The sequence below is a fragment of the Puma concolor genome, chromosome F2, assembly GCF_028749965.1.
Source record: "Puma concolor isolate L17-30 chromosome F2, mPumCon1.1.hap2, whole genome shotgun sequence".
NCBI lineage: Eukaryota > Metazoa > Chordata > Mammalia > Carnivora > Felidae > Puma > Puma concolor.
In genome coordinates this window covers 30,102,560-30,127,980 of record NC_141684.1, presented here as the reverse complement: position 1 = coordinate 30,127,980, position 25,421 = coordinate 30,102,560, and the positions used below count along the sequence as shown (strand labels likewise).

The 25,421-nt window shown below is 36.7% G+C and overlaps 1 protein-coding gene across 6 annotated transcripts in view; it reads left to right on the top strand.

Annotated features, from left to right (window-relative positions):
- Positions 1-25,421, top strand: part of EMC2 (ER membrane protein complex subunit 2) — a 564,357-nt gene that overhangs the window by 63,311 nt on the left and 475,625 nt on the right. For all 6 annotated transcript variants that reach the window (XR_015246898.1, XR_015246900.1, XR_015246899.1 and 3 more), the window contains exons 12-13: positions 4,317-4,437; positions 5,433-5,597. The gene's annotated coding sequence lies outside the window, so the exon portion shown is untranslated. The remainder of the gene's footprint in view (positions 1-4,316; positions 4,438-5,432; positions 5,598-25,421) is intronic.

Sequence of the window (25,421 nt, the reverse complement as noted above, 5' to 3'; positions counted from 1 at the left end):
GCATTTTTAAATTCATCATGACTATGTTTTAGTTCCTTGATCTCTGCAGCAATAGATTCTCTGCTATCTTCTATGCTTTTTTTTAAGTCTAGCAATTAATCCTATGACCATTATTCTAAACTTATGTTCAGTTATATCGTTCGTATCTGTTTTGAGCAATTCTTTAGCTGTCATTTCTTCCTGGAATTTCTTTTGAGAATTCTTCCGTTTCATCATTTTGGCTAGTTTTCTGTCCTTTATGTGTTTTCAAAGCTTGTTATGTGCCCTGCACCAATAAGCACTACTATGTTAAAGAGGGGTCATACATTGTCCAGGGCCTGGCCCTTCAGGAGGTGCTTTCTGGAGTGTTACTTGCTCTCTGTTGTTGTGACTTTGGTTACTTTATCTCCCTACTCATAGTGATGTTTTGAACCCTCCAGTAGGTGTGCACTGAAGTAGCCCTGGAAAGGAAAACAAACAAACAAACAAAAAACAAACAGAAAACAAAAACACGCAAAAAAAAAAAAAAAAAAACCAAAAACAAAAAAACAGAAACAGCAGTTACAGGTAAACAACAGGGTGGAGGCAGTGCTGATGGAAGAAAAGCCCTATCCCATACAAAGAGAGAAATGACAGGGGTGGGGGAAAAAGAAAATATAAAAAGTGACCAAACAGAGAAACTATACTGCTTAATCCAGAGAGAGAGAAAGGAAAATAAAGAAGGAGGTGGGGAAAAAGAAAAGAAAATATTTTCCAGACAGAGAATCTATATGGCTTAATCTACAGAGAGGGAAAGGAGAATAAAGAAGGAGGTGGGGATCGTGTATCAAGAGAATGGATTAAATATGTCTGCTTAAACAAACCAACAACCAGAGTAACCAGACTGGAGGAGGGAAGAGATAAGAAGGAGAAAAGTAAGGAAGAATATATAATAAGAATTGTCCAAGAATGAAACCAGGCAATGCAACAGCACTGGTCTGGAGAAGGGGCTGTCTGGTTCCTCATCGTCAATCCTGCTCCTGTTGATACACAGTTACCATGTGTGGAGGGGTGGGGTTTGGTGTGGGCAGGTCCCGCTTTCACTGTGGGCCCTGAGGTCAGATCTCTGGAGCCCCACCTTGGTGGTTGTGGGGAGAAAAATGGCGACACCCCAGTCTCTACTCCATGGGCCAGGTGTCCCAAACAACTCTATTGGAGCCATCCTCACTGTGCCATGGGCTCAAATGAGGTGGTTTGTCCTGCTCCATGGACTCCCATGCCCTAGTGCTTGGCTGGGACTTAAACTCTCATTCTGTACACCCCAGTACTGGGGAAGCGCCACTCTGTGCAACCCCATATGTGGTTCCTGGCTGGCAGGCACAGGCTGGCTTTGTCCTGCCCCACAGCACTCCAGGGAGGTGATTGCTTTCTCCTATTGCGGACTGTGCCCCTGACCTAGCCATAGGGCCCTGGACTGGCTCCCTTCTCCCCAGGTGTGCGATCCGGGCAGCTGGCCCCAGTCCTGAGAAAGCCCCTCAGTTAGAGATTGGATCTTTCTCCCTCCTGGTCTGAGGTTTTTCTCTTGTCCAGATACAGTCCTATGCTTCCCCACCCTCTCTTTTTCTTCCCTTTGTCTCTCTGCAGAAGGGGATCCTTTCCCTCTGTTTACTTTATCTCTCCCAGTTGGCAGTCACACACGTATGGCTCATCAGGTTGTCCCGGTGGGGCCCTGGAAGTGACTGTCTCTTTGTCTCCTGGACTCTCGGAATTCAAAGTCCTTTAGCTTCAATGCTGCTTTGTTTGAGAGACAAGGGAACTTTGGATCCCCCTACTTCTCCACCATGTTGGCCCCTCCTTCCTGTATAGTCCTTTTAATACGTTTTTTAATTCAGTTGCTAATATTTTGTTAAGAATTTTTGCATGTATATTCATCAGAGATATTGGCCTGTAGTTTTCTTGTCTTGTGGTGTCCTTATCTGGCTTTGATATCAAAATAATGCTGGCCTTGTAAAATAAGTTTGGGAATGTCCTCTCGCCTTCAAATTTTTGGAAGAGTTTAAGAAGGTCAGGATTAATTATTTAAATGTTTTATAGAATTCATCAGTGAAGCCATCTGGTCCTGGACTTTTCTTTGTGTTGGAAGGTTTCGGATTACTGAATCAGTCTCTTTACTAGTAATTGATCTGTTCCTATTTTCCAGTCATGATTCAGTTTTGGTAGGTTGTGTAGTTCTAGGAATTTATCATTTCTTCTAGGTTGTCCCATTTGTTGGTATGTGATTGTTGATGGTGGTCTCTTATGCTTCTTTATATTTCTCTGGTATCAGTTGTAATGTCTCTTCTTTCATTTATGATTTTATTTATTTGAGTCCTCCCCACTTTTTCTTGGTAAGCTTACCTACAGGTTTGTGAATTTTGTTTATCTTTTCACAAAACCTACTCTTAATTTTATTGATTTTTAAAATTATTTTTGTTCACTATTTCATTTCTCTATTTCTATTTTCTATTCTCTATTCCATTTCTCTATTGATCTTCCATTGCTGTACCGATCTTTGCTATCTTCTCACTTCTGCTAACTTTGGGCTTAGTTTATTCTAACTTTCTCTAGTTCCTTAAGGTGTAAAGTTAAGCTATTTATTTGAGATATTTCTCTTTAATTTAAGCACTTCTTGCTATAAAATTTCCTCTTAGCATTGCTTTTGCTGTATCCCATACATTTTGATATGTGTTTCCAATATCATTTGTTTGAAGATATTTTCTAGTTTCTCCTTGATTTTATCTTTGACCCATTGGTTTTTCAGTAGTGTGTTTAATTTTCATGTATTTGTGAATTTTCCAGCCTTTTTTTCTGTTACTTATTTCTAGTTTCATTTAATTGTGTTTGGAAAGGCTTCTTGGTATGATTTCAGTCTTTTAAATTTTCTGAGATTTGTTTTGTGACCTAACCTATAGATCTATCCTGGAGAATGTTCCATGTACACTTGAAAATAACATGTATTCTGATATTGTTGGATGGAATGTTCTGTATATTTCTGTGATGTTTGTTTGGTCTAAAGTACAATTTAAGTTCACTGTTTTCTTATTAATATTTTGTCTGCATGATCTACCCATTGTTGAAAGTGGGATATTGAAGTCCCCTATTATTGTATTCTTATTTACTATTCCTTTCAGATCTGTTAGTATTTGCTTATATTTAGGTGCTCTGATGTAGGGTACATATATATTTATAATTGTTATATATTCTTGATGAATGAACCCTTTTATCATTACATAATAACCTTCTTGGTTTCCTGTTACATATTTTGATTTAAAGTCTGGTTTTTTTTGTTTTTTTTGTTTTTTTTTTTCAACGTTTATTCATTTTTGGGACAGAGAGAGACAGAGCATGAACGGGTGAGGGGCAGAGAGAGGGAGACACAGAATCGGAAACAGGCTCCAGGCTCTGAGCCATCAGCCCAGAGCCCGACGCGGGGCTCGAACTCACGGACCGCGAGATCGTGACCTGGCTGAAGTCGGACGCTTAACCGACTGCGCCACCCAGGCGCCCCTAAAGTCTGTTTTGATTTTAAAGCTATCCCTGCTCTTTTTTGGGTTCCTTTTGCATGAAATTATCTTTTCTTATCCTTTCACTTTGAGTTTCTGTGTGTCCTTGAAGTTGAATTGTGTCTCTTGTAGGAATCATACAGTTGGGTCTTTTTAAAATTATTTATTTATTTATCTATCTATTTATTTATTTATTTATTTATTTAATTCATTTATCTACCCTGTGCCTTTTGATTGGAGAATTTAATTCATTTACATTTAAAGAAATTATAGATAGATAATGACTTACTATTGCCATCTTTTTAAATTTAATTTAAATTTTTTTTTTTTTTTTTTGGCTCTTTGTAGTTCCTTTGTTTCTTTCTTCTCTTGTTATCTTCCTTTGTGAATTGATGCTTTTCTGTAGTGGTGTACTTTGATTCCCTTCTTTTTATGTTGTATGTGTCTACTGTAGGTTTCTGTTTTGTGCTTATCCTGGGGCTTACATAAAACATCTTATAGATTTAATAGTCAATGTTAAGCTGATAGCAACTTAACTTAGCTTGTATGTAAAAACTGCACACTTTTCCTCCTTCCTCTCACATATATTTTCATGTCACAATTTACATATTTTTGTATTGTTTATTAACAAGTTTTTGTACCTGTAGCTATATTTAATACTTTTTTCTTTAACCTTTATCATATTTTTAAGTTGTTAACTACACTATCATATTCCAGTATTAGAGTATTTTGAATCTGGCTATGCATTTACTTTTACCAATTTATTATATATTTTTGTGTGTTTTCATATTACTTACTAGTGTCCTTTTGTTTCAGCTTGAAGAACTCCTTTCAGCTTTTCATAGAAGGCAGTTTTGGTGGTGATGAATCCCTGAAGCTTTTGTTTGTTGGGAAAGGTGTTTATTTAGCCTTCATTTCTGAAGGACAATTTTACCAGGTAAAGTATTCTTGGCTGGCAGTTTTTACCTTTTAGCACTTTGAATATGTCTTCTCACTCTCACCTGGTCTGCAAGTTCTCTGATGAGAAAACCACTGATAACCTAGTAGGGATTCCCTTGCATGAGGGAAATTTCTTTCCTCTTATGCCTTTAAAATTCTCTTTGTCTTTGATTAAAATTTTTTTTTTAATATTTATTTATTTTTGAGAGAGAGAGACAGACAGATTGTGAGTGAAGGAGGGGTAGAAGGAGAGGGAGACACAGAATCCAAAGCAGGCTCCAGGCTCCGTGGCATCAGCAGAGAGCCCAACGCAGAGCTCGAACCCACGAATTGGGAGATCATGACCTGAGCCGGAGAAGGATGCTCAACCGACTGAGCCACCCAGGAGCCCCTCTTTGTCTTTGATTTTAGATATATTTGATTTGGATGTGTATTGAGAGGATTGTTTTAGATTTATTTTAGATATATTTGATTTGGAGGTGTATTGAGAGAATTATTTTAGATTGAAATTTGGGGTGACCTATTAGATTCATGATTTTGATGTCTAATCTATCTCCAGGTTTAGGAAGTTCTCAGACATTATTTCTTTACATAAGCATTCTACCCCTTTCTCCCTCTTTTCTCCTTCTGGGACTTCATTGGTGCATAAATTGTTTCTCTTAATGGTGTTTCATAATCTTGTAGGCTTTCTTCATTCTTTTTCATTCTTTTTCCTTATATGACTGGATAATTTCAAATGATCTGTCTTTGAGCTCACTGTTTATTTCATTTGCTAGGTTGTTACAGTTCAACAGTTTTCTGTTGAAGCTCTTACTGACTTCCTCAGTGCAGTCATTGTATTCTACAGTTTCAAAATTTCTCTTTGATTATTTTTTATATTTTCTATCTCTTTGTTGAAATTTATCATTTTGTTTTTATGTTATTTTATTAATTGTCTATATTCTTTTGTAGCTTTCTGAGCATCTTTGTAACAATTATTTTGATCTTTACCAGGCAATTCCTGAATCTTCATTTCTTTGACATCATTTATGGGAAATTTACTGTGTTCCTTTGATGGTGTCATGTTGCCCTGATTCTTCATGATTCCAGTAGTCTTGCATACGTGTCTGTACGTTTGAGGAAGGAGTCACCTCTTCCAGACTTTATGGACTGACTTTGGTAAGGAAAGACCTTCACCTGTGTTGGGGGACCATCCTGGAATGTGATGTGGGATCTATTGGTTTGGGGCACCAAATGCAGGTATGTGTGGTGGCTCTGAGCCCTGTGGGGCATGCTTTCTCAATGGCTTAGCCTGCTAGAGCCCGTAACAACCGTGTGATTCTTGATGAACAATGTGGGGAATCTACCAAGGCTGCAAAGGCTTCTGGTTCCTCAGCAGCACTCTCAGCTCTAGTGGCTAGGGACCGGAGCAGATAGTGGTAGTGGTTAGAGCTAGTGGTGTACCCACATTTGGCTCTGAGGGTCAACTGCAGGCTCTAGTGTAGTGACAGGGGCTGGTTGCAGACACATGCACAGTGTCCGGGGCCAGGGGAAACCGCAAAGGCCAAGGACAAATGTGGATGCACTAGCAGCTGTGGGGCCCCTGGCTGTCAAAGGGAACTCCTGTGACTGTAGGTTCTTGACTGTTGTGTGTGCATTGCAGTGGAGGCTGGTGATGGGAGTCAGGCTGGAGGTGTGCAGGTGCACAGCTGGAAGAGCTAGCCCTGAGTGTTTGCACGGTTATGGGGATCAGCCATGGTGGTCTAGGCTGGCATCTTGGAATCAAGCAGCAGTAGAGGTCACAGCAGGGTACTGGTGTGGGTCCCAGGCTCTAGTAGGGAGGGAATGGGAAAGTGGAGAGAAGAACTCAGGTATCTGGCTTCTGTGACCATGAAAACCTGTGGGGTGAAAACCAGGGAAATCTGCAGGGAGTCTGTGTGGCTGTGCTGGTTTCCTCAGTTGCAAAAACTCCTGAGGTCCTTTGCAGAGGAGGTCACTAGGAACCATGGTCACTCCCACTGTGCGGCTGATATTGCTAGCCCCTGCCCTTCTTCCTTGTTCCTAGCCATAGCTGTCCATTTCAGCTCTGCTCGTGTCTAGGTGGGTGAAGCTGAAGTGGATTCTTCGTGCAGTGCCCTGAAAGGCTGCAGAAGCTGATCACTCACCCTGTTCTCCCTTTCCCAGTGAGGGGAACTTTTTCTAGCTGGTGAGTTCCCTGGTAGCAAGGAGCAGTGCCAGCCTGAGGAGATGAGACTGGCATCATCTGATGAAGATCAGATGAAAGAATGAAGATCTTCTTTCTCTCCTTTTTGTGTAGTTATTCTCAAGTTTTTCCTTCTACTGTGTTGTTCAGTTTCTTAAGTGAACTTCTGATCTCTCCCAGAGCTGATTTTTTTCATAGACAGCTGACTATTGTTGATCTTTGTGGGGAGATGGAATCTGGGGTCTCCTACTGTGCCATCTTGGTGATGTCACTTTTCAGCCCTGACATTTCATAGTGAATATGATGAGGAAAGATTTTATAAAATTCAACACAAAATATTTTGGACTTAAAACCAAAGCTTTGGGGAGATCATGAACCTCTATCTTATCTCAACTCTATTTTCTAGTTTTGTATCTGTTGATATGCATTGCTTGAAATTTTTGCTTTGGGAAGTTCAGAATTTAGAGAAATTGTTGAGCAAATGATGTTTCTTACAAGATCTCACAAAGGACAAGATTTTATGATGAAATACTGCTTTGATTTTTTAGTGTCCTATATAAGTGATTTCTATAAACTGTCAGAAAAATTTCTGCAGAGTTGAGGTCTAGTCTTCAATTTCCTTTCCCTATAGCATCTGACATATATTGTTGCCACAGTGGATGCTTATAAATATTTGCCAATTTCATATTTTGTCTCCAAGCCAACTGATGTTGGTGAAGAGTGTCACACAGTTGCTAAAGTTTAACATTCAAATTAAGTTATCAGACTATGAATTTAATTAGTAGTGTAGTTTTTTTTTTTTTTTTTAACTGAGTATGGTGAATTTTACTTAAGGCACAGCTGGACCTCCTTGATAGCAGTTATGTATTAAAAACTGCAAAATGAAAGGTTTATAAAAATTTCTCAACCCACTAAGAGTATGAGTTACCATGAAATTACCTATTGAGTAATAGTAAATAGTTAATGTCAGTGGTAAAAAACAAACAGACTTATATTTCAGTTATATAGGATGCTTGCATTTTATTTACAATATAGCTTTCAGACTTTCTGCTGACCAGAACATCTTTCAGTTGCTATGGGGAGTTCTGTTATTTGTCAATGTGGGGTTTCCTGGTTGGCAGCATTAGGTATTTATGATGGAATCTGTGTTTGCTGGTTGTTGCATTTGCAGTGGAACTTGTATTTTGGCCAGTTGAAAAGGGAGAGAAAAAGAAAGCAAATTAAACTTGACTTCTTGGCAGTGAAGCAGTAGCTTCTTATTACATGGACCCATATATTGCAAGAACACCACATGTAACTTCTGTTGTGTGCCATGATTACACTACCTATAACTGACTATACCTGCATTATAATAAACTTGTATAATAATACTAAAATCCAAAAGTTAAAAACTGAATATTATATCTTGTCAGTTGACATGGTACTTTGATTTTTAAATATTTTTTTTGTTTATTTATTTATTTAGAGAGAAAGTGCAAGCAAGAGAGGGGCAGAGAGAGAGGGTGAATCCAAAGCAGGCTCCACTCTGTCAGCTCAGAGCCTGATGTGGGGCTGGAACTCATGAAACTATGAGATTGTGACCTGAGCCAAATTCACAAGTCAGATGCTCAACTGACTGAGCCACCCAGGTGCCCTGACATGAGTAGAATTTTAATACAGGAAATTAGCTTAAGTAGAATAATGCTTATTTTTGTATATTTTGGTCAAAGAAAAATCATCATTATTATTTATAGTATTGTATAAGGCTTTATTTACTTAAAACAAGTGAAAATCTAAATGAACTGATTAAAGAAGTTCTTCCCTCAATTTTTATAAGGTAAATAGAATAGAAAATAAAAGTAAACTCATTAATATCTGGGATTTCTTTTTAAAAACAACTTCCATGTATATATTAGAGTCAGAACCCATTTTGCTCACAAGCCACTGTTGTAAGCCCATCTACCACATAAATCTGTGATGTTTGATGTTCATAAAGATTTTTAGGTATCCCAAGAAGTACCTTTTTAATAATAAAAACACAGAAGCACCTTCTAATAGTGATTCTTAATGCAAAAAACCCGATAATTAACTCCTTAATGTTGACAATTTATATTCATTGTAATTTGAAGATTTATAGGTTATGTTCATTGTAATTTATGTATTTCATTTTATTTTTTGAATACTGGCCATTTCTGAGGCAAAGTTTAGTTAAATATCTAGTAAGTTAACTTAAAATCTTGTGTATACTTCCAACTGTGTTGCAGAATTCTATTCCCTGGTCTCTGGAAGCACTGGTTTTGCCAGTATATATAAAACAGAAGGCACATGGAGACAAAAATCTAATACTGAGATCATGCCCTTAAGGCACTTACAGTTTAGTTTGAAAGACAGCATGTAAGAATGAAAACTCTATTAGTATAAACATCAAATAACTGTCCTGTGAGACAATATAAGAGTAATTCTTATTGCCTAGTGATATAATATGTTAGTGTTATACAGCTTTAGATGAAGACGTCCCTGCAGGTTGAAAGTTCTGTAGATCTTGGGGAAGGGGAAAGACTTGGTCTTGATACTGAAAGTTGGATGATAGTTTAGATTTGAGGTAGGGGCAACAATTTATGCATCAGGCTAGGAGAGAATAACTTTCTAGAGGTAAAGTGAGTTGAGTAAACCTTTTTCTCTAGGATGAGAATTTTGAAACATAAGTACAGAGAAAGAATGATGGGAAATATTAATTTTTAGGACAAATATTTTTTCTAGCACTTTACAATTTATAAGGTATTTCTATGTAATTCTCATCTAATCTTAAATACTTGTGGTGTAGAATGTTTATTCTTATTTTAAAAATATAGAACTAAAGCAACTGATGATTATTATAAAATATAAATGAACAAAGTATAAATGTAAGCTTTGATGATCTAAAGAGAAAAATATAATAAAAATTAGGGTAAGATGGAGATTAGATACAAGGAAAAATGTGATAACTCTAATCTTTCATTGCAAGGAGGCAGTTTAAAGGTAAAGCACATCGCTTCAAAAGTGATGGCAAAGATTTTTTTATAATTTCTTTCTTACCTTTAGAGAGTTCTTTTATTTAGTAACCATATCCTCTGTGGAGGTTAAACTTTTACCTGACTTTCAGTAATGCCTTCCATTTATTTAAAAAATTAAAAATAATCATGATTTTTTTTTCTGAAATTATATATATACCTGCCCATCTGAAGTACTCATCTGCATAGTGTACACATTTGTAAAGATGTTCAATAAAAGTTGGCAATTATTATTTTTGGGTGATGGGATATTGGTGGTCTTGTTTAGTTTCTTCCTGGTACTTTTCACTGTATTTTTTTAAAGTTTATTTATTTATTTTGAGAGAGAGAGAGAGAGAGAGAGAGAGAGAGAGAGAGAGAGTGAGCATGTGTGCCAGGTGAAGGGCAGAGAGAGAGGGAGAGAGAGAATTCTAGGTAAGCTCTGGGTGGGCAGCCCAGAGTCTAACTCCAGGCTCAGTCCCACGAGCCACGAGATGATGACCTGAGCCAAAATTAAGAGACACTTATCTGACTGAGCCACTCAGGTACCTTTCTAAAGTAAATGTGCATCTTTTTTTCCCCTAAAACAATAAAGGCGTTATTCCTAAAATTAAAAAATTCCACACAAGTACCATTCTGACAAATACACTTTGGTCACTACTGATGTAGGTAGTGATTGTTGTACATCATAGTAGTGATGTAGGCACTACTGATTATTCCTAACCTTAATGAATGAGTGATCATTTTCACAATAATATATGATTTTTAAACTTAGGAGTTTTGAAAATTATCTTCCAGTTTTTCTCTGGCATGTAATGAAGTGGTTTACCAAAACATTTTTGTAATTAGGTTGTTACTTATTAGTATACCCAAACAAATGTGTCATAGATGTTAGTAGTTTATATTCCTGGGTAAAATAAAGGCAAATTGGAAATACCAGTCATTATAATTTATTTTATTAGCACTGCTTTCTGAGGTACAAGAAATACTGATGCATTTTGAAAAAATTTCTATCAGACAGATTGAATAGATCTGAAGGAGATCATTTGAAGACATTTATCATGTTTGTATTTATTAGTATGTCTTAATATGTATTCAGGCACTTTCTTGTGTCTCATCTTTCTTTAACCAGTGACTAATTGTGAGTATAAATTAGGTAATAAAGGACCAAAAATAGATGATTCAAAACTAAGTAATGAGTACTACCTTCATGATGATCTGCAGTGCTCTGCTGAGTTATAAAACAAATGACAGTCACTGTATCTGGAGGACTTTCCTCTGATTTCTGATAATCACTATTCATTCTCCAGCACATGCCCTCCCAGGCTCTTCAAATTGTTCAATTTTAAATGGATATTTAAAAAATAATTATTACTTACATTTTTAAAAGTAGATACTGAAATGGACACCGTTATCTTTAATATCATAAACTTGAATATTTGGGAAATGGCTGAACAGGAAATAATATAAGCATGGATTTCCATGTAATTCTTATGGAAAAGAGAGAATATAGAGAGAGGAGAGCAGAAAGTTAGGGACTGAAGGCTTATTAAAATTTGGGGGATGGATAAATACCCAGGAGTAGCATTACTCAACCTTCTGCTATTTCTATTTTTAACCTTTGGAGGAAATTCCATACTGTTTTCCATAGTAGTTGCACCAGTTTACATTCTCCAGCAACAGTGCACAAAGATTCCCTTTTCTCCACATCCTTGCTGACACTTGTTATTTCTTGTCCTTTTGATACTAGTCATTCTGACTGTTGTGAGGTGATATCTCATTGTGGTTTTGATTTGTGTCATAAATACTCTAAAGAACAAACTGGTGGTTGCTAAAGAAACTCAAGGAAAGGGGTGGGGGGTTGACAAAGTAAGTGAAGGAGATTAAGAGGCACAAACTTCCAGTTATAAAATAAATAAGTCACAGAGATGAAAAGTACAACATAAGGAATATAATCAATAGTGTTGTAATAACATATGGTGACAGATGGTGACTACACTTATCATGGTGAGCATTAAGTAACTAAATAGAATTGTTGAATCACTGTGTTGTACATCTGAAACTAAATAACACTGAATGTTAACTATACTCAAATAATAAAGTTTTAAAAAATTAAAATTAAATAAAATTTGGGGGATGGGAGAAGAAAAAATAGAGGATGAAGACAAAGGAAGTATAACAATTGCAGAGCAATCACCATTGAACGAATAACTTTATATGCTGTATCTCATTTCATGTAGTAATCCTAACCTATTTAGAATGAGGAAGTTGCAGCTCAGAAAGAAATAATTTGCCCACAGTGACCCAGTAAATGGTGGAATAATGATTCAAAGCAGGATCTACAATAAAGCTCATGCTTTTTCCTCCTCAGCAGTCCATCTCTCTAATTCAGAGATGTCCGAAGAGAACCAGAAGACAGTAATATAATAAAAGTTAAAGGAGAGCTTCAACAATAAAGTGCTCTACATTAGACGTGGCAGAGAGATCATGCCAAATGAGATCTCAAGAAAGATCACTGGAATTGGAGGGGCCTTCTAGGGCTGGCTCTAGCAGCTCAAAGAGGCAAAACCATATTCTGTGGAGTTAAGGAGACATGGTTTCTCTTTCACATAAGACTTGTGCTTTATGATGTTAGTGTTATGTCTTACTCATTTTATCCTGGTATCCATAGGGCTTAGCACAGAGTTTTGCCTGCAGTTGGCCCCAGACTATGATTTTGCAAGTACATGACTAATGCTGATTGCAGGTCAAAAAGGTCTTGATACAGTCAGTCTAAGTCCTTGGTGGATATTCAGGATCCAATGGGTCATGGTACTCTGAGAGGTGATCCACAGAAGGACTGATGATTTGAAGATGGTGGTAAATGAAAGTAACATGGACATTAAATGATGAAAACCAAAAATGGGTGGTATATGAATCATTGGGTTCTGCTTTTGGAGTCTGAGGAGAAGATTGTGCCTTCCCTCTCTCCCTTAGTCTGTCTCTTCCTGTTGAAGCTGATGTGAGTCAGTAATGCCACCTAAACCGACAATTTTAGATAAAGTAGGGTCACAGAAATTTGGGTCCGTATTAAATTGATGACAACTGTAATTTTTTCAAAACTAATTATATAGAATGTATTAATGCTAGTATTTTTTCAATAGATGAAGAAAAAAATATTTAGTATAATTCAGCACACATTTATGAATTTAAAAAGTCAATGAATATTCTTTCCTGCTTTGTTGAAGATTAGTTGGCCATACATTTGTTGATCCATTTCTGGGTTCTTTATCTTGCTGCATTGATCTCTGTGTCTGTTTTTGTGCCAGTACCCTACTGTCTTGATAATTACAGCTTTGTAATACAGCTTGAAGTTTAGAATTGTGATGCGTCCAGCTTTGGTTTTCTTTTTCAACATTACTTTGGCTACGCAGGGTCTTTTCTGGTTTCATACAAATTTTAGAATTGTTTGTTCTAGCTCTGTGGAGAATGCTTGTGTTATTTTGATAGGGATTGCATTAAATGCGTAGATTGCTTTGGGTAGTTTTGACAGTTTAGCAGTATTCTTCCAATCAATGAACATGGAATGATTTTCCATTTCTTTGTGTCTTTTTCAGTTTCTTTCATAAGTTTTCTGTAGTTTTCAGCATACAGATCTTTTACCTCTTTGGTTAGGTTTATCCTTAGGTATCTTACGGTTTTTGGCACATTGCAAATGGGCTTGATTCCTTGATTTCTCTTTCTGCTGCTTCATTATTGGTGTATAGCAATGCAACTGATTTCTGTACTTTGATTTTATATCCTGCGACTTTGCTGAATTCATGGATCAGTTCTAGAAGTTTTTTGGTGGAGTCTTTAGGGTATTCCACAAAGAATATAATGTCGTCTGTGAAGAGTGAAAGTTTGACTTCTTTCTTGCTGATTTGTATGCCTTTTATTTCTTTTTGTTCTGATCACTGAGGCCAGGACTTCCAGTACTATGCTGAACAACAGTGTGAGAGTGGACATCCCTGTCATGTTCCTGACCTTAGGGAGAAAGTTCTCAGTTTTTCCCCATTTAGGATGATTATTAGCTGTGGGTCTTTCATATATGGCCTTCATTATGTTGAGGGTTTTTTCTATCCCTACTTTCTTGAGGATTTTTATAAAGAAGGATGCTGTATTTTGTGAAATGCTTTTTCTGCATCTATTGAGAAGATCATATGGTTCTTATCCTTTCTTTTATTAATGTGATGTATCATATTGATTGATTTATAGATACTGAATCACCCCTGCAGCCCAGAAATACTCCCACTTGATCTTGATGAATAATTCTTTTAATGTATTGTTGGAATAGATTTGCTAGTATCATGAGAATTTTTGCATCCATGTTCATCAGGGAAATTTGTCTGTAATTCTCCTTTTTAGTGAAGTCTTTGTCTGGTTTTGGAATCAAGGTAATGCTGGCTTGTATAATGAGTTTGGAAGTTTTCTTCCATTTCTATTTTTGGAACAGCTTCAAAGAATAAGTATTAACTTTTCCTTAAATGTTTAGTAGAATTCCCCTGGGAAGGCATCCAGCCTTGGGCTCTTGCTCTTGTTTGTTGGAATATATATATATGTATATATTATGAATATATATGAATGATATGTGAATATATGATATGATATATATGAATGAATGGTATCAAGTTTGCATTCATTATATATATATAATATTATGAATGCAAACTTGATACCTCTGGTGTGAATGCTTCCTTTCTATCTTGTTTTGGTAAATTTTAGTGTGCTTTTCTGTTTAGGAGGACAGATCTCCCATCCTAGAATTAGATGATCCTCATTTGAGATAGGGTGACTTTTTTTTATTTTATTTTTTGTTTTTTAAATTTACATCTAAATTAGTTGGCATATAATGCAACAATGATTTCAGGAGTAGATTCCTTAGTGCCCCTTAAACATTTAGCGCATTCCCCTCCCACAACCCCTCCAGTAACCTTCAGTTTGTACTCCATATTTATGAGTCTCTTCTGTTTTGTCCCCCTCTCTGTTTTTATATTATTTTTGTTTCCCTTCCCTTATGTTCATCTGTTTTATCTCTTTAAGTCCTCATATGAGTGAACTCATATGATTTTTGTCTTTCTCTGACTGACTAATTTCACTTAGCATAATACCCTCCAGTTCCATCCACAGACTTGCAAATGGCAAGATTTCATTCTTTTTGATTGCCGAGTAATACTCCAATGTATATATACACCACATCTTCTTTATCCATTCATCCATTGATGGACATTTGGGCTCTTTTCATACTCTGGCTATTGTTGATAGTACTGCTATAAACATGGGGTGCATGTGTCCCTTCAAAACAGCACACCTGTATCCTGTGGATAAATGCCTAGTAGTGCAGTTGCTGGGCTGTAGGGTAGTTCTATTTTTAATTTTTTGAGGAACCTCCATACTATTTTTCAGAGTGGCTGGACCAGCTTGCATTCCCACCAACAATGCAAAAGGTCCTCTTTCTCTGCATCCTCGCCAACATCTGTTGTTGCCCGAGTTGTCAATGTTAGCCATTCTGACGGGTGTGAGGTGGTATTTCATTGTGGTTTTGATTTGTCTGTCCCTGATGATGAGTGATGAGCATTTTTTCATGTGTCAGTTGGCCATCTGGATGTCTTCTTTGGAGAAGTGTCAATTCATGTCTGTTGCCCATTTCTTCACAGGATTATTTGTTTTTTGGGGGGTGTTGAGTTTGATAAGTTCTTTATAGATTTTGGATACTAACCCTTTATCTGATATGTTGTTTGCAAATATCTTCTCCCATTCTGTCGGTTGCCTTTTAGTTTTGCAGATTGTTTCCTTTGCTGTACAGATTTTTTTTATTTTGATGAAGTCCCGGTAGTTCATTTTTGCTTTTGTTTCCCTTGCCTCCAGATATGTGTTGAGTAAGAGGTTGCTGCAGCCAAGATCAAAGAGGTTTTTGCTTGCTTTCTTCTTGAGGATTTTGATGGCTTCCTGTCTTACATTTAGGTCTTTCATCCATTTTGAGTTTATTTTTGTGTATGGGGTAAGAAAGTGGTCCAGTTTCATTCTTCTGCATGTTGCTGTCCAGTTTTCCCAGCACCACTTGCTGAAGAGACTGTCTTGATTCCACTGGATATTCTTTCCTGCTTTGTCAACGATTAGTTGGCCATGTGTTTGTGGGTCCACTTCTGGGTTCTCTATTCTGTTCCATTGATCTGAGTGTCTGTTCTTGTGCCAGTACCATACTGTCTTGATGATTACAGCTTTGTAGTATAGCTTGAAGTCTGGGATTGTGATGTTTCCTGCTTTGGTTTTCTTTTTCAAGATCACTTTGGCTATTCAGGGTCTTTTTGGTTCCATACAAATTTTAGGATTATTTGTTCCAGCTCTATAAAGAATGCTGGTGTTACTGTGATAGAGATTACATTCAATATGTAGATTGCTTTTAGTAGTATCGACATTTTAACAGTAATTGTACTTCCTATCCAGGAGCATGGAATCGTTTTCCATTTTTTTGTGTCTTCTTCAGTTTTTTTCATAAGCTTTCTATAGTTTTCAGTGTATAGATTTTTCACCTCTTTGGTTAGATTTATTCCTAGGTATTTTATGGTTTTTGGTACAACTGTAAATGGGATTGATTCCCTGATTTCTCTTTCTGTTGCTTCATTGTTGGTGTATAGGAATGCAACTGATTTCTGTGCATTGATTTTATATCCTGCAACTTCGCTGAATTCATGAATCAGTTCTAGCAGTTTTTTGGTGGAATCTTTTGGGTTTTCCATATAGAGTATCATGTCATCTGCAAAGAGTGAAAGTTTGATCTCCTCCTGGCCGATTTGGATGCCTTTTATTTCTTTGTGATGTCTGAATACTGCGGCTAAGACTTCCAATACTATGTTGAATAACAGTGGCGAGAGTGGACATCCGTGTCTTGTTCCTGACCTTACAGGGAAAGCTCTCAGTTTTTCCCCATTGAGGATGATATTAGCGTTGGGTCATTCATATGTGGCTTTAATGATCTCGAGGTATGCTCCTTTTATCCCTACTCTCTTGAGGGTTTTTTATCAAAAAAGGATACTGTATTTTGTCAAAAGCTTTCTCTGCATCTATTTAGAGGATCATATGGTTCTTGTCCTTTCTTTTATTGATGTGTTGAATCATGTTAATTGGTTTGTGGATATTGAACCAGCTCTGCATCCCAGGTATAAATCCTGCTTGGTCGTGGTGAATAATTTTTTTAATGTATTGTTGGATCCGGTTGGCTAATATCTTGTTGAGGATTTTTGCATCCATGTTCATCAGGGAAATTGGTCTATAGTTCTCCTTTTTAGTGTGGTCACTGTCTGGTTTTGGAATCAAGGTAATGCTGGCTTCATAGAAAGAGTTTGAACGTTTTCCTTCCATTTCTATTTTTTGGAACAGTTTGAAGAGAATAGGTGGTAACTCTTCCTTAAATGTTTGGTAGAATTCCCCTGGAAAGTCATCTGGCCCTGGACTCCTGTTTTTTGAGAGAGTTTTGATTACTAATTTGATTTCCTTACTGGTTATGGGTCTGTTCAAATTTTCTATTTCTTCCTGTTTCAGTTTTGGTAGTGTATATGTCTAGGAATTTGTCCATTTCTTCCAGATTACCCATTTTATTGGCATATAATTGCCCATAATTTTCTCTTATTATTGTTTTTATTTCTGTTGTGTTGGTTGTGATCTCTCCTCTTTCATTCTGGATTTTATTTATTTGGGTCCTTTCCTTTTTCTTTTTGATCAAACTGGCTATTGGTTTATCAGTTTGTTAATTGTTTCAAAGAACAAGATTCTGGTTTCATTGATCTGTTCTCCAGTTTTTTCGGTTTTGATAGCATTAATTTCTGCTCTAAAATTTATTATCCTGTCTTCTGCTGGTTTGGGGTTTTATTTGCTGTTCTTTTTCCAGCTTCTTAAGGCATAAGGCTAGGTTGTGTATCTGAGATCTTTCTTTCTTCTTTCGGAAGGCCTGGATTGCTATATACTTTCCTCTTATGACCACCTTTGCTGCATCCCAGAGGTTTTGGGTTGTGGTGTTATCATGTTAATTGGCTTCCATATGCTTTTTAATTTCCTCTTTAACTTCTTGGTTAGCTCATTCATTTCTTAGTAGGATGTTCTTCAGTTTCCAAGTATTTGTTACCTTTCCAAATTTTTTCTTGTGGTTGATTTCGAGTTTCATAGTGTTGTAGTCTGAAAATATGCACGGTATGATGGTATGATCTCGATCTTTTTGTACTTACTTAGGGCTGATTTGTGTCCAAGTATGTGGTCTATTCTGAAGAACATTCCATGTGCACTGGAGAAGAATGTATATTCTACTGCTTTAGGATGAAATGTTCTGAATATATCTATTAAGTCCATCTGGTCCAGTTTGTCATTCAAAGCCATTGTTTCCTTGTTGATTTTTTGATTAGATGGTCTGTCCATTGCTATGAGTGGGGTGTTGAAGTCTCCTACTGTTATGGTATTACTATCGATGAGTTTATTTACATTTGTGATTAATTGATTTATACATTTGGGTGCCACCACATTTGGCACATAAATGTTTACAATTGTTAGGTCTTCTTGGTGGATAGACCCCTTGATTAGGATATAATGCCCTTCTGCATCTCTTGATACAGTCTTTATTTTAAAGTCTAGATTGTCTGATATAAGTATGGCTACTCCAGCTTTCTTTTGTTGACCATTAGCATAATAGATGGTTCTCCATCCCCTTACTTTCAAAATGAAGGTGTCTTTAAGTCTAAAGTGGGTCTCTTGTAAACAGCATATAGATGGATCTTGTTTTCTTATCCATTCTGTTACCCTATATCTTTTTATTGGAGCATTGAGTCCATTGACATTTAGAGTGAGTACTGAAAGATATGAACTTATTGCCATTATGATACTTGTAGAGTTGGAGTTTCTGGTGGTATTCTCTGGTCCTTTCTAATCTTTGTTGCTTTTGGTGTGTGTGTGTATATATATATATATATATATATATATATATTCATATATATATTCATCTTTTCTCCCCTCAGAGAGTCCCCCTTAAAATTTTTTACAGGGTGGTTTAGTGGTCACAAAGTCCTTTAATTTTTGTCTGGGAAACTTTTTATCTCTCCTTCTATTTTGAATGACAACCTTGCTGGATAAAGAATTCTTGACTGCATGTTTTTCTGATTCAGCACATTGAATATATCCTGCCACTCCTTTCTGGCCTGCCAATTTTCTGTGGATAGGTCTGCTGCAAACCTGATCTGTCTTCCCTTGTAGGTTAGGGACTTTTTTTCCCTTGCTGCTTTCATGATTCTCTCTTTGCCTGAGTATTTCGTGAATTTGACTATGATATGCCTTGTTGATGTTCGGTTTTTGTTGAATCTAATGGGGGGGGGTCTTCTGTACTTCCTGGATTTTGATGTCTGTGTCTTTCTGCAGGTTAGGAAAGTAAGCTACGATTTGCTCACATAACCCCTCTACCCCTATTTCTCTCTCTTCCTCTTCTGGGACCCCTATGATTCTGATGTTGTTCCTTGTTAATGAGTCACTGATTTCTCCAATTCTTAAATCGTGCTCTTTTGCCTTAATCTCTCCCTTTTTTTCTGCTTCATTATTCTCTATGAGTTTGTCTTCTATATCGCTGATTCTCTATTCTGCCTCATCCATCCTTGCTACTGCTGCATCTATCTGTGATCGCAGCTCAGTTATAGCATTTTTAATTTCATTCTGGCTATTTTTTACTTCTTTTATCTCTGCAGAAAGGGATTCTACTCTATTTTCGACTCCAGCTAGTATTCTTATTATCATGATTCTAAATTCTTGTTCAGACGTCTTGCTTGTACCTGTGTTGGTTAAATCCCTGGCTGTCGTTTCTTCGTGCTCTTTCTTTTGGGGTGAATTCCTTCATTTTGTCATTTTGAAGGGAGAAAAGGAACTAATGAGGTAGAAAAATTGAAATTAAATTAAAATTAAAAAATATTAAAATTCAAAATTAAACACACATACACACACACACACACACACACACACACACACACAAATCAAATAGATGATGCTAGATCCTAGGTGTTTTTTGGCCTGGGTGTTGAAAATGGTTTGACAGATTAGAGCAAAAAAAAGCAGGGGGAGAGGAAAAATAAAAATGAAATTGTTTGAGAATTTGAAAAAATGAATACACTGAAGTAGACTAAAATGAGATGATGGGGTAAAATAGAATTTCAAAAAATATACACAAAATTTAAAGAATATAGTAGAAAAAATTAAAGAAATATATTTTTAATAAAAATTAAAAATAATAGGATTTTTTTCTTTTTCTGTATTCAAGAAAAAAGAAAAACGAAAAAGGGAAAAAAAGATCAAAAAATGAAAAAAAAAGGAAATAGTTTGAAAATTTGAGAAAGTGAATACACTAGTAGACTAAAATATAATGGTGGAAGTAAAATAGGATTTGAAAAAATTCACATAAAAGCAAAAAGTATAGTAAAAAATTAAATAAAAATATTTTAAATAGAAATTGAAAGTAAAAATGACGTTTTTCTCTTTCTGCATTTGAGAAAAAGAAAGTAAACAAAAAAGAGAAAAAAAGGAAATTGAAAATTTGAAAAGGTGAATACACTGAAGTTTACTTTTATGAAAGTAAAATAGAATTTGAAAAAATTTACACAAAAGTAAAAAGTATAGTAATAAAAATTAAAGAAAAATATTTTTAATAAAAATTGGAAGAAAAATGAATATTTTCTCTTTCTGTATTCAAGAAAAAGAAAAGAAGTATAAAAGAGAAAAAGGAAGAAAAAAAAGAAAATTGGATAGATGAACCTGTTAACAGATTGAAGTAGGACTGAAATTACTTTTTTTCCCCTAGAAGTCAGTGTATGTAGTGCTTTATAGTCCATAAACTAAGCCAGCAGTGAGACTTGTGTTCTTGAAGAGTGAGGTTGGCCCAGATGGGCGGGGTTCAGTGTAATAACTCCGCTCTCCACTAGATGGCGCTGCTAGCCTACTGGGGTGGATTGTTGTGGTGCTTGTAGGTGCATATGCGCATGATCGGGAGCGGTGAAAATAGTGCCACGCAGCTACCCAGTCTGTTCTTCCAGATTAGCAATCCTGCACCCATCCTCTGTCTTCAGCTTTTGTCTATTCCCTGCTTTTTTACTCTCTGTGACCAGGCCCCAGGCAGTACCTCTGTCCTGAGTTTTGTCTCAGATGCCGCTGTTTTCCCCGGCCCCTTACTTCTGAGGAACTGCAGCTTTGACCCGTTCTGCCCCTCTGGGAGGATCTCACCGAGCAATGGCTGAATGAGCAATGGCCAAATGAGCAATGGCTGAATGTCGGCTGCACCCAGGAACGCTCACTGGACCCTGCTGCTGCCAGTGGCTTGAGACTGCGGCCAGGTGCCAGCCTGCCCTAGAAAAAGCTCACGAGATAGTGTAGCAGCAGTGTTTCAGGGATTATGGAAAATCACAACCCACATCTGGTACCAGGCTTCACACTTAACGACCTTGTTCCAGCACCAGTAAATGTGGCTGTTTTCTGGGGTTTGCTGGGACCAGGTGGCTTCAGCAGTCTCTACCAAATGTCCTTCCAGCAGTGGAACTGCTTTTCCCTTTGTGGCCCGAGAACCTCCCGGACCCCACTCTGTTGCTGGGGATTCGCCCTTCCCACCGGAGCACCGCCAAGTATCCAGCTGCAGAGTTGCAGCCTTTGCACTCCCCTTGTTTACACTCTTAATGGAATTTAAACCCTCTCCTTTTTCCTTTCTCCCTTTTTTGTTTAGTTTCTGTGGCTGTTTCCAATTTTCTGCTTTCTCTCCAGCTGCTTTTGGGGAGGGGTGTTTTTCCCATATTCTCCCCCCCTCCCCAGTCTCCATCCTTTCTTCACTCACCTGTTGGGAGATTTTTGATTACTGATTTAATTTCTCTACTGGTTATGGGTCTATTCAAATTTTCTATTTCCCCGTTCCAGTGTTGGGAGTTTATATGTTTCTAGAAATTTGTCCATTTCTTCCAGATTGCCCAATTTGTTTGCATATAATTGCTCATAATATTTTCTTATTGTTTGTATTTCTGTAGTGTTGTTTGTGATCACTCCTCTTTCGTTTATGATTTTATTTATTTGGGTCCTTTCCTTTTTCTTTGATAAACCTGGCTAGGGGTTTATCAATTTTGTTAATTTTTTCAAAGAATCACTGCTAGTTTCATTGATCTGTCCTACTGTTTTTTTCCTCCTTATAACATTGATTTCTGCTGTAATCTTTATTATTTCCCTTCTTTTACTGGAAGGGCTTTATTTGCTGTTTTGGCTTTATTTGCTTTTGTTTTTCCAACTTCTTTAGGTTTAAGGTTAGGTTGTATATTTCAAACCTTCCTTCTTTAGGGAGGCCTGGATTGCTATATATTTCCCTCTGATGACTGCCTTTGCTGCATCCCAAAGGTTTTGGACTGTCGTATTTTCATTTTCATTGGCTTCCATATACTTTTTAATTTCCTCTGTAATATCTTGGTCAACCCATTCTTTCTTTAGTAGGATGTTCTTTAACTTCTGAGTATTTGTAATGTTTCCAAATTTTTTCTTGTGTTTGATTTCAAGTTTCATAGCATGTGGTCTGACAATACACATTATATGATCTCAATCTTTTTGTACTTTTTGAGAGCTGATTTGTGACACAGTATGTGATCTGTCCTGGAGAATGTTCCATGTGCACTCAAGAAGAATGTGTATTCTGCTGCTTTAGGAAAAAAGACAACATATGGTGTTGGGGAAACTAGACAGCAACATGCAGAAGAATGAACCTTGAACACTTTCTTACCCATACACAAAAATAAATTTAACATGGATGAAAGACCTAAATGTAAGGCAGGAAACCAACAAAGTCCTAGAGGAGAAAAGAGATAGCAACCTCTTTGTTCTTGGCCACAGCAACTTCTTTCTAGACATGTCTCCAGAGGCAAGGGAAAGAAAAGCAAAAATGAACTACTGGGAGACTTCATCAGGATTAAAAAGCTTCTGCACAGCAAAGAAAACAATCAACAAATCTAAAAGTCAACCTATGGAATGGGAGAAGATATTTGCAAATCACATATTGGATAAAGGGCTAGTATCCAAAATATATAAAGAACTTATCAAACTCAACACCCCAAAAACAAATAATCCAGTGAAGAAATGAGAAGAAGACATGAACAGATACTTTTCCAAAGAAGACATCTGGATGGCTAACAGACACATGAAAAGATGCACAACATCACTCATCATCAGAGAAATACAAATAGAAAAACTACAATGAGATACCACCTTACATCTGTCAGAATGGCTAAAATTAACAACACAGGAAACAACAGGTGTTGGTGAGGCTGTGGGGAAAGGGGAGCCCTTTTGCACTCTTGGTAGGAATGCAAACTGGTGCAGCCACTCTGGAAAACAGTATGGAAGTTCCATAAAAAATTAAAAATAGAACTACCCTATAACCTACCAATTGCATACTAGGTATTTATCCAAAGGATACAAAAATGTTGATTCAAAGGGACACGTGCACCCCAATGTTTACAGTGGCACTATCAACAATAGCCAAATTATGGAAAGAGCCCAAATGTCCATTGATTGTTGAATGGATAAAGAAGATGTGATTTGTACGTACAATGGAATGTTACTCTGTTATGGAAAAGAATGAGATCTTGCCATTTACTATGATGTGGATGGAACTAGAGTGTATTATGCCAAGTGAAATAAGTCTGTCAGAGAAAGACAAATATCATATAATTTCACTCATATGTGGAATTTAAGAAACAAAACAGATGAACCTAGGGGAAGGGAAGCAAAAATAAGATAAAAACAGAGGAAGGCAAACCATAAGACACTCTTTTTTTTTTTTTTTAATTTTTTTTTTCAACGTTTATTTATTTTGCGACAGAGAGAGACAGAGCATGAACGGGGAAGGGGCAGAGAGAGAGGGAGACACAGAATCAGAAACAGGCTCCAGGCTCTGAGCCATCAGCCCAGAGCCTGACGTGGGGCTCGAACTCGCGGACGGCAAGATCGTGACCTGGCTGAAGTCGGACGCTTAACCGACTGCACCACCCAGGCGCCCCAACACTCTTAAATACAGAGAAGAAACTAGAATCACAAGTAAGATAAAATTTGGGTAAAATTTTTAAAGTTGCTTGTAAGAATATTTCATTGTATGTATACACACATACACACACACACACACACACACACACACACACACAATGTGTGGTATATATCACAGCTTCTTCATCCCCTGGAATATTACTCAGCCAATAAAAAGGAATAAAATCTGGCCATTTACAATGACATGGATGGAGCTAGAAAGTATTATTCTAAGTGAAAGAGGTCAAAGGCAAACACCATATGAGTTCACTCATATGTGGAATTTCACAAAACAGATGAACAAAGGGGAAAAAAAGAGAGGCAAACTAGAAGACAGACTCTTAACTATAGAGAACAAACTGAGGGTTGCTGGAGGGAAAGTGGGCAGAGGTATGGGTTAAATGGTGATGGGAATTAACAAGGGCACTTGTTATAAAGAGCAGTGGGTGTTATATAAGTGATGAATTGCTAAATTCTATACCTGAAACTAATATTACACTGCATGTTAACCAAGTGGAATTTAAATACAAACTTGAAAAACAAAATAAAATAAAATTGCTTGTAGGAGTAAATGTTTATTAATATAGTCATAAAAAAATAGACGTGGAAAAATATTTCTCTCAATTTTGACTGAAAATAGAGTTGTTAAGATTTTGGCCATTAGATTTTGTTCTGGTTGGTGTTTAAAATAAAAAAGAATACTTTTATTAATCTCATTTAGAAAACTTATAATGAGATACAGGTGTCATTTAGCAATTCCATTTTTTATCAGGTGACAATTTTTGATTTAGAGATTATTGTAATATAGTATCATTTTCTCTGTAAAATATCATGTTAGCCATAGGAAATAAAGAAACTCATTTGAGATACATAGATGCTTTTTTATGTAAAATACTCTAACATTCAGTTTTTATGGCATATGGAAATACTCTTTCAGAACAGAATATAAAACATTATGAAAAATCCACTTAATAACATGAAAGTATATACTGAAAATTACCAGTGTCTTCTTGGTATTGCTACCTACCCAGATTTGATAGAAAGGTAATTCATAGAGATTATATTTGTGCACTTTCAAATTTGACTTGATTTAGAATATTATCAAAGGGGGAGGTTGAATAAAAAAAAAACAAAGAACACCAATTTGTGGCACAAATCTACATAATAACATTATTTTTTAAAAATTTTTTTACCATTCATTCATTTTTGAGGGACAGAGTGTGAGCAGGGGAGAAGCAGAGAGAGAGGGAGACACAGAATTCGAAGCAGGCTCCAGGCTCTGAGCTGTCAGCACAGTGCTGGATGCGGGGCTCAAACTCACTGACCAAAGATCACGACCTGAGCTGAAGTCGAAAGCTTAACCAGCTGAGCCACCCAGGTGCCCCTCTAAATAATAACATTATAAAACAAGATTAATAAACAGCTTCATTTAATGTCAGGTTTTGATGCAACACTGAAAACACTGCTTTGGTTTTAAAGTAAGTTATTGAATCTGGGCAACAAGGAAATGAATAAGATTATTAACGTTGTAACAAAGCCCAGAAATGAAATATCATTTGGAAAACAGCAAGCTGGTTAAAGGCCAAGGAGAGAAAAAAAATAAGAAACACAAATGTTCCAGCAGAGCCTTGGTTTGAAAATGAATAAAAGAGGTAAATATATTCCATTTAAATGTTATCTCATACTTATTAGACCTTCATTTCTAAAAAA